Raw genomic sequence first — 15,027 nt, 5'->3', positions numbered from 1 at the left:
ATATTTTTGAAGATTGCATATGTTATCCCAATCCATATGTTGTATATCACTTACCTTTCCCAGTCTTAAAAATACTTTCTCCACAAAGACGTCCTTGAAGCTGGTACTGTTTTTCCTTGGTATGAACTTTAGTCTTCTGACAGTGTTCTCGTACCACTCTGGGCCTGGCACTATATGTCTTTTAGTTAGTTAATCTATTACCAGACATCCTATTTATAAATGATAAGTTGTCTTCCTCTAATCTGCACTGACTCTTTTATGTCATTTAGTAGACTTGCAATTTCAGTAGGTACTTCCTGAAACTTTTATTTCCAGGACTAAATGCTTTGATTTATTAGAGTCTGGAATAGGTAATAATTTATCTATAGCATACAAAATGCAAGATCAGTAAGTATTAGACACAATTATAACAAGTCACAATTTTTCCCTTTTAATTGACAAACACCAAAACACTACTTCACATAACATTTCAAAATATTCATTTATAATAAATGTGTGAGAATTGGATAGTGATTTAATAATAGTTTTATCTCATAAACTAAAAACTTCCTAAGAAAACTCTTTCGGCTATTTCTATATAGAAATTTTTATCATATTCTAATTGATTAAACCACTGGCATGATTCGATTGGCACATGCAATTTCCAAATCAATTAATGACAGTATATTTTTTAAAAAGGAGTATAATTAACTCAAATTAACTCAGTATATAAAACTCAGAACCAAGTAAGTTTTGCTTAAAATTTTAGGTTTTATTCTTGAAAGATTAAATCTGTTTTTTCCACTTCTTAGTATACAGTCTATACTTTCCAAAATATTTTTTGGTGTATAAGATATAAAAACCGTAGTGTGGCTATATTCTGGTTCACAGTCTCCTGTTACTGAAAAAGCCTGTGAAATATGTATTTCTGTATGAAGAGAATTTGGCGGCATCTGGAATGCTTTATGATTTCATGGGCAAAGAGTTAAAAAGTCTTCTTCCTGTATGGATATGACAAGGGAAAACAAGAACGGGATTCATTCATCTGACATGCACATTTGGCTTTCTTGAATGAAGCAGAAAGAACCTCCCCCAGATGGCAGTAGCAGCCTGTTTCCTAAGAAATTATTTTGAACCAGAATTTATTTTCATTTTCTTCCTCAAACCAAAAACTGACATTCTTCATTTAGGCAGCGTATAACCGCACATACTAATTGAGTGGGGAATCTTTTGAAGAAAGGAAAAACCAAGCCTTTCTTCCCACACTCCTAGATAGGACAGAGCAAGCGAAGAGGGTTCTTAGTTTCTTTAAACCTTCCACTTTGTAATCGTAGTTTAAATCATTTGCTGAATGCAACAGTTGACTGCTTAAAATACAAGGTCAGAGTTCATAAATACGGTTATAAAATCCAATGAGACTGAAACATTTTTAAATAATTTCTAATCAGTCAACTTAGAGGTCATATGGAATGGCAATTTACTGATATTAGTTGATATTGAATAATTTATTAATTCTTTTTTGAATCAAGTTTAGAAACAACTTGAAAAATTACCTTCATTCCTTTTGCTGACAGCTAATGTAATACAGCAGGAATAAAATGTACTGGTCTTTAACTTCTGGCATCAGAATTCATCTTAGAAAGGAACTGTATTTCTTTAAAAAAATAGTTTGATTAGCTACTTGAGGTGGAGATCCTGACAACATGAGCTAAACTCCCCAAAATTCATAGCCAAACTACTGGGGATGGGGGAAGAGCTGAGAAGAGAACAGAGAAGAGAGAGAGAGGATGAAGGGGAGGGAGGGATTGAGAGAGAGGAAGGCAGAAAGAATAAGAACTATAACAGAGCAGAAAGCTGGATTTTCCAGCTGTGGAAATGACTAAGGGGCTATTTGAGAACAGAAACAGCCAATGTCCAATTTTATGTTCTTTGTATTGCTGTGATGTAAAGTCTGCCACATTCATAGTTAACCTAGTGTAAAGCTGATTTTGTTTTGCTCTTGGTTGTTGTTAGCATTTTATTTTATTTCAGTGAAAATGAACAGAAAGTTGTTGAGGTCCACCCCTAGGTTCCTGTTAGCCTAGAGCAGGAACCACACAGCTGGAGCTTGTGAGATAACATCTAACTGAAGTAATTCAGGAGAGGCAGGAGGTTGAAGCTAGAAGGATACCAGTCCCCTGGAACTTTCAGGAAACTTTGGAGGACCTTAGAGTATTTACAGTCCGTGAAATGAGATATTGTGGGATAAGGCTGACTCCAGCTGACATGAGTAACAATTATATTTCAAATTTATTACATATGTGTGTGTATATATATATATGTATATATATAATTTATGTGTCTCTATGCACATTAAAATGAAGTTTAGTATAGGCAGTTCTTGCCTTACAGCAAATTTGATTTAAAGGAATTCTCACAGTTTTGACAAATTCCATCTTACACCAGCTTGAGTTGTGAACCCCTTTGCTCTTATGATATTTCTTTTCATAATGAAGAAGATCTCTGGAGTAATAACAAAAATCTGTATTTATGATGACCAAATACTTTAGCCTTTGTCAACAGTGCACCAAATTAGGGGCACACTGACAAGGTGTTTGAGGTTGGTGATGACTCAATTTACTCAGTTTGAGTTGGTCTTACAGAACAAGGCATCAGATTTCACCTTTCAAAAACTTTTAGAGAACACTGTCAACAATTTAAATTTTGGAGACAGATTGTCCTAATCTGAATGCAGTTTGAAGGTTCTTGGAGAAAGGAAGAATGTTCATGTCTGGACAGGAGTATTTGTGGGAACAGAGCTACTTCTGTCCAAACTTGGTTGACTTCATATTTTAAAGGCTCTGTCAGTTTCATCCATACACAGGGACATTTGTGATGTTATTCTTCATTTGCTTTTGTTTTTTGTTTATTTCCCTTCTGAGTATTTCAGAATATTTTTTTCTGAATATAAGTGTAATCTGCATATTTCAAAGGATTTAGAAAACAGAAAAGAACAGAAAGTAAAATAGGATAATTTAAAAATATTTCCTTGGACCCAGGGGCTAGCTGGCACATATACTTTTACAAACTACCAACATCCTGTCCTTATTTACTCTCTTTAAGAACTGCTACTGGTGTAATGAGAGGAATTAATAATGGGAGTATGTCTATCATATGAACTGTGTGAAGGCAAAATTAACTATTGGGAATTATTTAATTAGGATTTAGTATTCTTTTTCTATAACACTGGATTCAATTTTCTAAGATTTATTTAGAATTTTTGCAGCAATATTAATAGTGATTGACTTAGAGCATTATATTTTTATGCTATATTTGTCAGGCTTTCAGATTGGAAATATGCTCATCTCTGCATAATTTAGACACTTTGGCAATTGTGCATTCTTAGAAAGTTTGAAAAAAATTTCTTGAAGACAACTAGGCCCAGTACCTTTCTGGAGGTGATTCTCTGACAACTTTTAACATTTCCGTCATGAAAATTTTGGTAATTTAAACTATAATAAATACATTTTTTTGCCCATATTTTTTATTTTTAATGTATAGTCACCTCCATTTCAGGCATTAGGCCCCCTTTCTTCTTCTGAGGTGACTTTTATTTTGGGTTTGGCTTTACATATTCGTTTGCTTGTGTGTGCATGCATATGCATATACACATGTATGTAATTATATTTGGTATTTTTTATAGTTTGAAGTGGATTTCCATGAATGTAAACTAAATTTATCATCTGGTGCCTATGGAATAAGGATTTGACTTACGATAACTAAATTTTTGGTCATCAGTCCTGAGCCAATTAGGTTGAAAACTAAGAATTGCTGGAATCCTCATGTCATTGCTTACTATCATAGTATAGTGAGTCATATATACCATTATTGAAGAAATGGATACAACCTTGAAAGCTAAGAGAAAAATCAGCAAAATTTTAATATTGTACTTATTAAAGGTAAATTATATATTGATAAAACAATTTCAGCAAAACAAGCATGTTTAATTTAGATTCTCGAAAACTATCAAATGATCCCAAAGCTCCCAAGCCTTATTCTTTTTTTTTAAAGATTTATTTATTTATATCCCACCTCATTGTTTGCGCTTGCTGTCTGCTCTCTGAGTCTTTTTGTTGTGTGCTCTCTGTGTCTGTTTGTGTTCTTTTAGGAGGCCCTGGGAACCAAACCCGGGACCTCCCATGTGGGGGATTGCTTAAGCCACATCTGCTCCCCTTCCAAGCCTTATTCTTAAAGAACTTCTATAAACCCTATTACCTTGACTTTAGATTTTCTTTAATAAAAGATGTTACTTAACCACTCTAGAGAAATAAGATAACATAATACAGAAAACCACTGAAAACACGTTCATATAAAAATAATACTACCTGTCGCACATTGTATGTTTTATTCTTCTTACCTAGGAAATAACATGTACTCAACCCATAGGGATGAATATATTTTATTAGCCAAATGCACAGAGGCTGAGGGTCTTATAATCATCAATAAAGCTATTAATCCCTCACACACTGGGATCAGACACTAAGCTGGCTTCAACTTATCAAGTTATCTCAGGTACATGAGTCAACTCCAAACACTTAAATGTATAAATTCTTCTAGTGATATTCAGTGAAGAACGAGATAATTTCTTTATCATGAGCCAAAGCATCAGGAATGCCATGGACATGGTAGTTAAAATTAAAGTTATGGCCATGGTATCTGATGCCACCCTTGATTCATCCTGGACTTGATACCACAAAATCTCCCTTTCTATAGGAAATCTTTTTTTTTTTCCATTTGGGGAAGGAATTGAGACTATCAAGTCAAGAAGAATAGAGCCTGTGTAATAATAACAGTAACCTAATAAATTTATAAACTTCCTATTCTTTATTATAAACAACCTATTCTTTGTTTTCCAAGAAAATATAAATTTTTATTTTTCTTAGACAAAGCTATAATGTGGAGCAATGTTCCCAGATACCTGTTTTAGAATTTGCTGATAACAAAATGCCAGAGATAATAGGATCAATTAGGGAGACTGTCAATTCATCATGAAAAGATCAGGAAAGTCTCTTACTCCTTTACTATTTTTCCCTCTCATGTTGAAGTCAGGTGTGTGTGTATTTGTATATCGGTGTATGCATGCATGTATTTATTACTTGTTTAATAATGATCTGCAACCATAAATGAAGCTATACAAAACACATCAATCAGAGGCAATGTGACAATTTTCAGACCCATATATGTTAGCTATAATTACTAGTATAAAATTCACGTCTTGAGTATTTTCAGGGGATAAACCCTTGGATGGCAAACTTTACTATGTAATGGCACATTTTTTTTGGTAGCCTTTAAAGATAAAACAACAGTCTCAGAATTTTTGTGACCTAAGGCAGGAGTTCGAGATTTCCAAATTGCTAACAATACTGAGATGTTACTGAGATATGAGAAAAGGAGAATGAAATGAGTGTCATCCCATGTAGATTCCTAAAGTCACATTGTAGAAAGAAAGGTAGTTCTCGTGAGGCAGAAAAGGAAATGTCAGGTTTGTTTGTGTGTACGTGTATGAGTTCAGCATGCTGTATTAAAAAGGTAATACCATGTGTCAGGCGCTGCACTAACATTTTAATGTAGTAACTCATACAACCCTCTGAGGTGGGTAGTATTAATTTATTGACACCATTTTAAAGCACATGCTGGCACAGAAGTTAAGTAACTTGCTCATGGTCACAGTTGGTAAGTGGCAAGATAAGGGTTACACCTTTGTTCCAGGGTGTAGTTGTTGATACACATCCTCTCAGCCATTTACTGTTTTCAGCTACAGCACTTGGCCAGAACAATAGGGTGACATGCCAGAATGGAGGGGAGGGAGAAGGAATGCTGGAAGAAAAGAAAGGGACACAGGACAAGTACCACCATCAATATATGTACACTTTGTTCTTATACCTCCTTCCCAAAAAATGTTTTGGGAAATATTCAGTATTTTACACAAAATCAAGGAATAAGATGTTTTCAAAAGGAAGTTTATACAAAGTTACTTAAAATTTGGCTTTGCAAGTGCCCATTCTGTGCCCGTGTGGTGAGCCAGTGCGTGTGCAGTGAGCCAGTGCCCTTGTTGCAAGTTGTGTGCCCACGTGGCATGCCAAGAGCCCACACAGTGAGCCAGTGTCCACGCCAAGTGAGTCACGCAGCAAGATGATGACGAAACAAAAGAGGGACGAAGGGGAGAGTCAAGGTGAAGTGCAGCAGAGACCAGGAACTGAGGTGGCACAATTGACAGGGAACCTCTCTTCACATCAGAGGTCCTCAGGATCAAGTCCTGGTGAATCCTAGGGGAGAAAGATGAGAAGACAAAAAGAGAAATAGATACAGAAGATCACATAGTAAATGGACACAGAAAGCTGGGGCAGGGGTGAGCTTGGGGGAGGGGAAGAAAAAAAATTGGCTTTGCTTCTCTTTCAGGCCCAATCTCATATTCTGAAAGAACCCCCAAACCAGCCGACCGACAACAACAGCAGCTTTATTTTGCCTGGCAATTACCAGAAGGCAGGTAAATGCTAAATGACTGATATGAATTGTTTTCTTGTCATTCTCATAGCAAGCCTTGGGTAAAGAATCCTCCCAAGTTTACACAGCTTGGAAGTGGCAGAGTGGGACTCTAACACAGGTCTGCTGACTCCAGAGATCATATGCATATTGATTATACTCTAAAGTGAATATAGATATATAAGAAAAATGTTAACTGCTTTGCACAAGCCTTTGGCTTATGTTCTACTTAATTCGGCTCATACTCAACAATCATAAATAACTGCGTTGTTAAAATCTTACACTGACCTGGTATTGTACCTCTGTGATCATGACCCTGCACAGTACATCACATCCTGCTTGTCAGCTGAGTCTCCACCGAAATTAACAAGCGTGATTTAAAAGTCAGAGGCAGCACAGGCGAGAGAGTGGGTGGTAAGTTTTAGGAATGGTTTTCAGGTGCTCACCACATGAGCTAAGTGCAAAAAAGACAAATGAGATGGTTGATACATTTTGTGGTCTTTGCAAGATGAGGTCAGTAATGAGCACAGTAGTGGTAAATTTTGAAAAGAGACATATGATATTTACATAATTCCTAAAAGGTGTAATTAAATAGGCCTGGGTAAAGGCCACTATCTATGCCAAGCATGATTATGTGAAATTGAAGTCATTGCTTTACAATGTTGCTATAAAATTGCTGGGCTAAGGAACAGACTGCAGGCCTGCTGTATTTGGAGAGCCTGCATATTGAAGCATATTGTTATAACCTCAGTTGTGGTCGAAGAGATTAATTTGGTTTTCTGGGCCAGTTTGGGAAGGTATACAGGATATTATGAAACGGAATAAAGATCATGTTTACATAGTCCAACAATAAGCTTAATTCGCAAAAAAAAAAAAAAAAGGCAAGAAATAGATTGCATATATAAGTGACAAAACAGTCTCGTGGCCCAAGGTGGTAATTTATATGATACTGATTTCATTTTCAATTCTGGGTTAAAATAGCTTGTTTTTAAGGGCTAAGTCAGATATTTTTAAAGCAATTCCTACATTCTGTGGTGGGTTCAAGTTTACCAGATATTAAAAGACAAAAGATAATATTTAGGGAAGTTATACTAAATAAACACATAGATGACATCACAACCTGGTAGAACAATAAGGTATCATGAGTGGTATTTACAACACTTAGTATGAAAACCTACATTTCTCCTATAATTGTTTCTTCTATGCATTAAACAAAAATGAAATAAATGGCAACTGTTATTTAAAATAATTATTTTTAAACAATTAAAAAAAATAAACTACTGTTGAAATGTGTTCAGTAAAATGTATACCAACACCATAGATATTAAAGAAGATATGAAGCTTATTTAAGTGGAGCCTCAAAATAGTTAATTAATTAGTAAATATAAAATATATTATTGAGTGACTACTATGTGATGGATATATTCGTTTTCCAGAAATCAGAAGGTTTGATAAAATGATTATGATGCAACTTAAATTCTAGGACTTTATCAGTATATTTCTCTAAAGTTTATTTATATTTCACCAAAATACCAAAAGACTAAAAAGTGAAAAATTTACAGACTCTGGACACACCTGCTCAAGGTCATTGTTACAAAATCAGGAGGCTCAATTGCCTTGGTTTTTCTCCCATATTAGCGCCTGTAAAGCAGAGTCACCCATATACATTATTGTTAAATGGGTACCTCTATGTGAAGGCATTATATTTAGAACCAAAATAGAAAGAACTGGGTTAAAAATTATGGAAGTCTCTATGCCAAGTTTACTTCTATTAAGGCAAGAAATGACCTGTTTTAAATGATTCTAGTATTGGTTAAGGCAGATAGTCTATAAGAATGTGTCTTACAAAGAGCCTCGCTGTGGTAGATGTTTAATAAATACCAGTTGAATTTGAATTTGTATTTACAAAAAGGCATATTTTAAATACTCTTCTCTTCCATTCTCTACCACATTCCAACCTGAATATTTATTTTGGACTGTCTTTCCAAATGTGACAGTAGTGAAAATCAAAAGTAGTTTATTCAGCCTAGAAGAATGAAAGTGGAAAAGAACGGATTAGAGTTCAGGTTTTGAATTTACACAGTTTATTTCTTCCACAGTGATTTTCTAGAATGAAATATCGTCAATCAAGTTACTTTAAATGGGTATAGTTATTTAAAAACCATAGATGAGGGTTTTAATTTCAGTTCTACTACCAACTAGCCATATGACATGATGGATAGGTTTTGTATCTTCCTTCAGACTTAGTTTCCTCTTTTGTAAAATATAGTCAATAAAATTTTATAGGACCAGTGACAATGCATGCAAATTAAATGAAATACTATATTTAAAACAGCTAATAGGGAAGCAGACTTGGCCAGGCGTCCGTCTACCCACATGGGAGGTCCGTGGTTCAAACCCCAGGCCTCCTTGACCCGTGTGGAGCTGGCCCATGCGCAGTGCTGATGCGCGCAAGGAGTGCCCTGCCACACAGGGGTGTCCCCAGCATAAGGGAGTCCCACGCGCAAGGAGTACGCCCCGTAAGGAGAGCTGCCCAACGCGACAGAAAGTTTAGCCTGCCCAGGAATGGTGCCGCCCACATGAAGAGCTGACACAACAAGATGACGCAACAAAAATAAATACAGATTCCTGTGCCACTGACAAGAACAGAAGCGGACAAAGAAGACACAGCAAATAGACACAGAGAACAGACAACCAGGGCAGGGGGTGGGGGGTGGGGGGGATAGAAATAAATAAATAAATCCTTTAAAAAAATTAATAAAACAGCTAATATAGTGCTTTACACACAAAGGTACTCAGGAATATTCATCATGTCCCAAATCAAAGTGATTAGGTTTTGCACAAATCCAGTCCCCTTGTTGTTCTCTCTTGGTTGGTGATGTACACAACTCAGCAACATGGAGGTCAAGCATAATTCTTCCCTTTTTCTCAATTTAGCTCATCCACATGGTAAACAACTCTTACTGATCTTTCTCCTTAAACATCTCTCAAGTACGTCCATCCCTCTTCTCTGGCCCCATTGCTAAGGCCTTACGTCAGGCTCTTCTGATTGCCTGCTTGGATTTAACAAGAAAATTTCTGAAATATTTCTCTCCCTTCCCTATCATCTTTCCAATTCATTCTTTACACTACTAGAGAGGCCTTTCCAGAGTCTAATATAATCACGCGTTAAAGTCTTCATGTTTCTGTAGGATAAAGGTCAAGCTCTTTATTCACAGACCTTACTCTCTTTCCACCCCCTGCTACACTGTCTAGCTGTTGATGATCTAGCCAAAGGCTACTCTTTATTGGTCCCTGTGAGGTCATGATGTTCCTCTTCCATGTTTCCACTTACGCATTTATCTCTGTCTTGAATACTCTCTGCTCCCAACACCAGCTCCCCCAGAGCCCTAGTCTGGCTGGCAAATATTCCCTCAAGACTCAAAACATCTATGGCATAAAGGTAGGCACAGAGATAAATGGAATAGAATGGGAGGGTTCAGAAATAAGCCTCTTATATTTATGGTCAGACAAATTTCTATCAATGTGCTGTCTTAGCGTCCTAGTTGCAATGATACATTTCACAAAATGTATTGGATTAACAAGAATTTATTGTCTCATGGTTTCTGACACTGGAAGGCTTGCTCCTTCTGGGGTCAGTAGCAGTCTTGCAATCCTCGGGGTTTCTTTGTTTTCCCATCACTTAGTGATGTCTTCTCCCTTCTCTTCTGGGTTCTACTGACTTCTAGCTTCTGCTCCTCAGAATGGCATTCTTTTCACAAAGCCTCCAGTGATAGGATTAAAGCCCAGCCTCATTCATTTGGGCTACCCCTCACCTAAAACTAACATCTTCAAAAAGCCCTATTAAAAATAGGTTCACATCTACAGTAATAGATTAAAGAACCTGTATCCTCCCCACCCCCTGGGGTACATAACTCAATCTGGTACAGGTGCCAAAGCAATTCAACATGAAAGAATAGTCTTTTCAAACACGGTGCTGGGACAACATGCAAAAGAAAGAAGTTGGCACCCTACCTCACAAAACTTAACTCAAAATGGATAGTCAACCTAAATGAAAGTACTAAAACTACACAACTCTTAGAGGAAAACAAGGCAGTAAATCTTTGTGACCTTGGGTTAGGTAATGACTTTTTAGATATGACACCAAGATACCAAAAGCATAAGGGACAAAGAAAAAATAGATAGATTGGACATGATCAGAATTAAAAAACATTTGTGCTTCAAAGGATGCCAGCAAGAAAGTGAAAAGGACAGTCCACAGAATGGGAGGAAATATTTGTAAATCATATATCTAATAAGAAACTTGAACCCAGAATATATAAAGAATTCTTACAACTCTTTATATAATGCCTCCTAAAAAAAAAAAAAAAAAAAGAGAAGACACAGAAGACACAATGAACAGACACACAGAGAAAACAGTGAGCACAAACAACGAGGGGGTGGGAGGGAGAGAAATAAACAAAATAAATATTTTTAAAAAAAGAAAAAAAGGAGAAGTGATTATTTCAGTAGCCAGAAGGGAACTTTCCATCTCTACTTTAGCCAGCTAGCTTATCCTGGAAAATTCATTGAAAACCTTCCTTGGAGTTCCCAGCTTGCAGCTTGCCCTACAGAATTTGGTGTAGCCCATCCCCACAGTCACATGAGCCAATTCCCATGAAAAAAGTCTCAAATTTTACATTATATATAAATATATTACATTTATATATATTTACATTATATATATTATATATATATATATCCTTTTGGTTCTGTTTCCCTAGACAACCCTGACTAATACAACACTTTTATTTATAATAACTGAAAAATGGAAACAACACAAATGCCCATCAACTGATTCATGGATAAATATAATGTGGTATATGCATATAATTGAATATTGTTTGGCAATAGATAGAAATGAAGTGCAGATACATGCTACAACATGGATGAACACTGAAAGCATTATGCTAAGTAAAAGAAGACTGTTAGAAAAGACTATATTGTATGAGTCCATTGTTTTGGATGTTATGTGGAAGTTCTTTGGGTGATGTGGTATAGATGCATGAAATTACAGCTTGCTAGATCAAAGTGCCTGGAGGAGGAGAAGGGAGAATGAGGGTGGCAGAGGTCCTAGGGTTTACCTAACTGAAGCTCCCACAAGGGTCAGTGGGGGAGGGGGGAAGAAAAAGAAGGTATTAGTTCTACATTCTTGCCTTTATTGTGACCCAGAAGGAAGGAGCAAGGGCTTTCCTGTGAATGCTGGGGATTGATAGCTTTAAACTACAGGGTATGAAAAATAGAAGCCTTTGATATGCAGGAGGAGGACATAAGACCTCTCCAGGAGAAGGCCTTGTGGCTCCTGCAGGTTGGCCACATGGGTCTGATAAGCCAGGATCTGTGACTTTGATGCCACAAGTCCTCCCAATAGTACCACTCCACCCACAGCCTCTGATAGTTTGAACCTTGCTTGTAAGGTTGAGCAAGCGATCTGGTAAGTTGGAGGCTGAAGGGACTCCTGGTAAGGAAACTAGTGTCAAAGGGGACTTCCCCAGGGCCAGAGACCCACTCTAGTTCTCTTTTGTCTGCATGGTCAAAGAAATTCATGCCCATTGCATCATCTCAACCTTTTAAAGTAACAGTTGGGTTTCATTTGTCTCATTTTTTAAAAAGTCAATAGGGATGGAGCTTGACATCTTTAAAGACACCAGTCAGTTGCCACATTTTTTCCTTCATTTTACTGAGGAGGAGAAGAGGGGCAATTCAGACCCCATATTAAAGACTCTCAGCAACTAATCTGCTGCATTTTCCTTGTCCCAGTGAACAAAAGCTTTATCAAGGTGGGCATCAAAATGGTGTACCCGTACCATTTCTGTTGTATGCAGGAGGTTCCTTACTTCCTCCATGCTCCCCCAAGTGTCTCAGCAACAGCCCCTGAGAGAGGGGTTCTCTTCCAGGCCATAAAAATCCCTGTGAGCAGGGATTAAGAGGGGTCTGAGGCCTTTCCATCCTCACTCTCCTCTTCTATATTGCTGACTTTTTTACCCTAGGTATGGGATGGCCCCTGTTCCTTTTAAGTATAGCAGGACCCTGGTAATCATGAATAAATTTAGTATGGAGGCCTGGGGGTTATTGTATAATTTGGATTCCTTGACAATGCCTGCCAATTGTCTCATCTCCTGGGGGTTATTAAAAATTTGGACCTAGGTTGAATACACTTAGTAACCAGCCAACTACAGTTTCTCCTTCCTGCTGAACTAAGAACAGCTCAGATTTTTGTCTGATAAAATTCTGGTTTTGGTTTCAGTATCCTCCTTACACTTGCAGGTTGTTGCTGGAAAAATTGAAGGGGTAACCCTCTGCACAGTCTCATATTCTACCACCTCTCTCTCCAGGGTGTCCCAATTGACCTCAGAGGGGTAGGGTCCACAGCCAAGGACTGGGCCCTCTATAACCCATGGGGTCAGGAGTCGAAAAGCCTCAGCAGTGTAGTCATCAGCAACGTAAGCATTGCAGACCCTTGCTGCCCTTTGTCAGAGGGGTGCCGTGGTATCCAGAGAGGGAAGGTTTCCTCTTCCTCTGTGCTCTGGCAGAGGAAACGTTCCCTAAACCCCCAGATGGTATAATACCCCTGGACAGGGTGTGGCAGACACAGCTCAAGCAGGACACAGCTACTTAGGCTCCCATCTTGCTACAATGCTGTTCTCCAGCCTCCCTCCTGGTAATTTGGCAGATGTGGCCAATGGCAGGCCTGGGAGTCCTTACCCCTTTGGTGGCCTAAGACACTCAGACCTGGGAATAGCCCCTCCTTAGTGGGCCTCTCGATCTTTGCAGGACAGTAGTCAATTCCTCTAATGCTTGGCCCTTAGATCCTGCTATTAAATTTCTAATGCTTTGCCTCTAGGCAGTCAACATATATCTATCAATTTTATCTATTTTTAGAAACTCACTATTATTTTAAAACCAAGAGGATTCTAGTATAAAAATAATTTTAGCTATTTTCTCTAATTTTGAAAAGTACTATACTTCTTTCTCTTGAGAAAAAGTAGTATTCGATGTGTTTTTAGGCCCACCCACATCTGTCTTTCTGGAAACCATGTTTTGTATGTTCTAATCTGAAGAATCATTAAAAAGAAAAGAAGAAAAGGAACTATAAGAGCAGTTGATTACAGGCAACATTTCTGTAATTTGTAATGTCTTAATTTTTCATCCCACTGTAGCAGAAAACAGTACTTTCTGTTTCAAATTTGGGATAATTCAATAGTGACTTAATGTGCAAATTGACAGTGATTGTCAAAAAAATTCCCACTGGGTCAATGATTAAAGTAGCAAGGGCTTGTTTTTTTTTGGAGGTATGGGGAATGGACTCAAAACCTTGCACATACATAGCAGGCACTCAACCACTGAACTATACCTGCTCCACTGATTTTCTTTTAACTAAATCTCTCCTGTGCAAGCTCTGCCAATCACACCACTATGATTTCCCCAGAAATAGGTGGGAAACTTTTTGCTTTACTTTTCCCTGTGCCTATTTTTTTTGTTTTTGTTTTTGTTTTAAGGAAAGTAAGTTGCAATGATGGTAATAGACCTAAGAACACTTTTTAAAAGATAAAAGCTTGATATGGTGCCCTAAAGTCATTTGAGTCATGATTGATGCTTGTATGTGTTTATCATTCTTGCTGTTTATTGTATCACCACTTATTGGATCCCATTAAAGCAATATAATAACTAAGTACTGTTAGAATACCCACTTAATAGCATTCTTAACTTACTCTTGAATTAATTGTTTAAAGCCAAAATATTCATTTTCTTCAATTTTACAATGTAAAAGAAGCCAGAAGTCCTGGATTCTAGCCCTGGTGTTTCTAAAACATGTTTTGTAAACTAAGGCAAATCACCCGAATTTTCTGGATTTGACTTTCCCCAGAAGGGAAATTGAGGGAAATGGAGTAGATATTTCTAAGGTTATTTCAAACTTTAGAATTACAATTCTAATATTATAGAAAGAAAGTGATCATCCAAGTTCAGTCTCAGAAAGTACAAGAGTTTGGCTGGTTTTAGCTGTAATAAATTGCAGTGCCTAAGATTAATGAGAATGTATCCAGAATAGGTTTATGGAGGAAATCCTGACTCCCACAAGGAAGCAACCCGTATTTCACTGACTCTAAATTGATATCAATGCCTATTAAATAGAAGGGGAAAGGGAGATGTCCTTCTCCATATTGGAAATGATGGAAGGGAATGGACATATAAACCAGTTCTTGGGTTTTTCCTCTCCCCTCCTTGGTTTGGCCTCATCTTTCTCCCTTTCCCATCCACCTCCCATCAACGCCAAACTGATAGAGGAGATCTGTCAGCTGCTCGGAGTTAGTGGCAGGGCTGGGGTTTTGCAAATGACCTCACCTTGTTTTGAATTTCTGTTTTCCATCTGCTTTTGGCAAACATCGCTACATTTTAAATAAGTCAATCTACTTTTAATATAATTGATGAGCATTCCATTCTCTTTCCAATGCAATGCTGAGATAGTTTTATATTGAAGGAAGCCTG

The 15,027-nt window shown here is 37.4% G+C and overlaps 1 long non-coding RNA gene across 1 annotated transcript in view; it reads right to left on the bottom strand.

Moving 5' to 3' along the window:
• Nucleotides 1-5,606: 5,606 nt before the first annotated feature.
• The window catches only part of LOC105744442 (uncharacterized), a 73,237-nt gene continuing 63,816 nt past the window's right edge, over nucleotides 5,607-15,027 (bottom strand). Inside the window, exons 2-3 of the long non-coding RNA XR_001117520.2 lie at nucleotides 6,790-6,955; nucleotides 5,607-6,284 (exon numbers count right to left, since the gene is read on the bottom strand). This is a non-coding gene — a long non-coding RNA (uncharacterized lncRNA). The remainder of the gene's footprint in view (nucleotides 6,285-6,789; nucleotides 6,956-15,027) is intronic.

Source organism: Dasypus novemcinctus, chromosome 1, assembly GCF_030445035.2.
Source record: "Dasypus novemcinctus isolate mDasNov1 chromosome 1, mDasNov1.1.hap2, whole genome shotgun sequence".
Classification (NCBI taxonomy): Eukaryota; Metazoa; Chordata; class Mammalia; order Cingulata; family Dasypodidae; genus Dasypus; species Dasypus novemcinctus.
The sequence above is the reverse complement of the archived record's forward strand: the minus strand, read 5'-3'. Positions and strand labels throughout refer to the sequence as shown.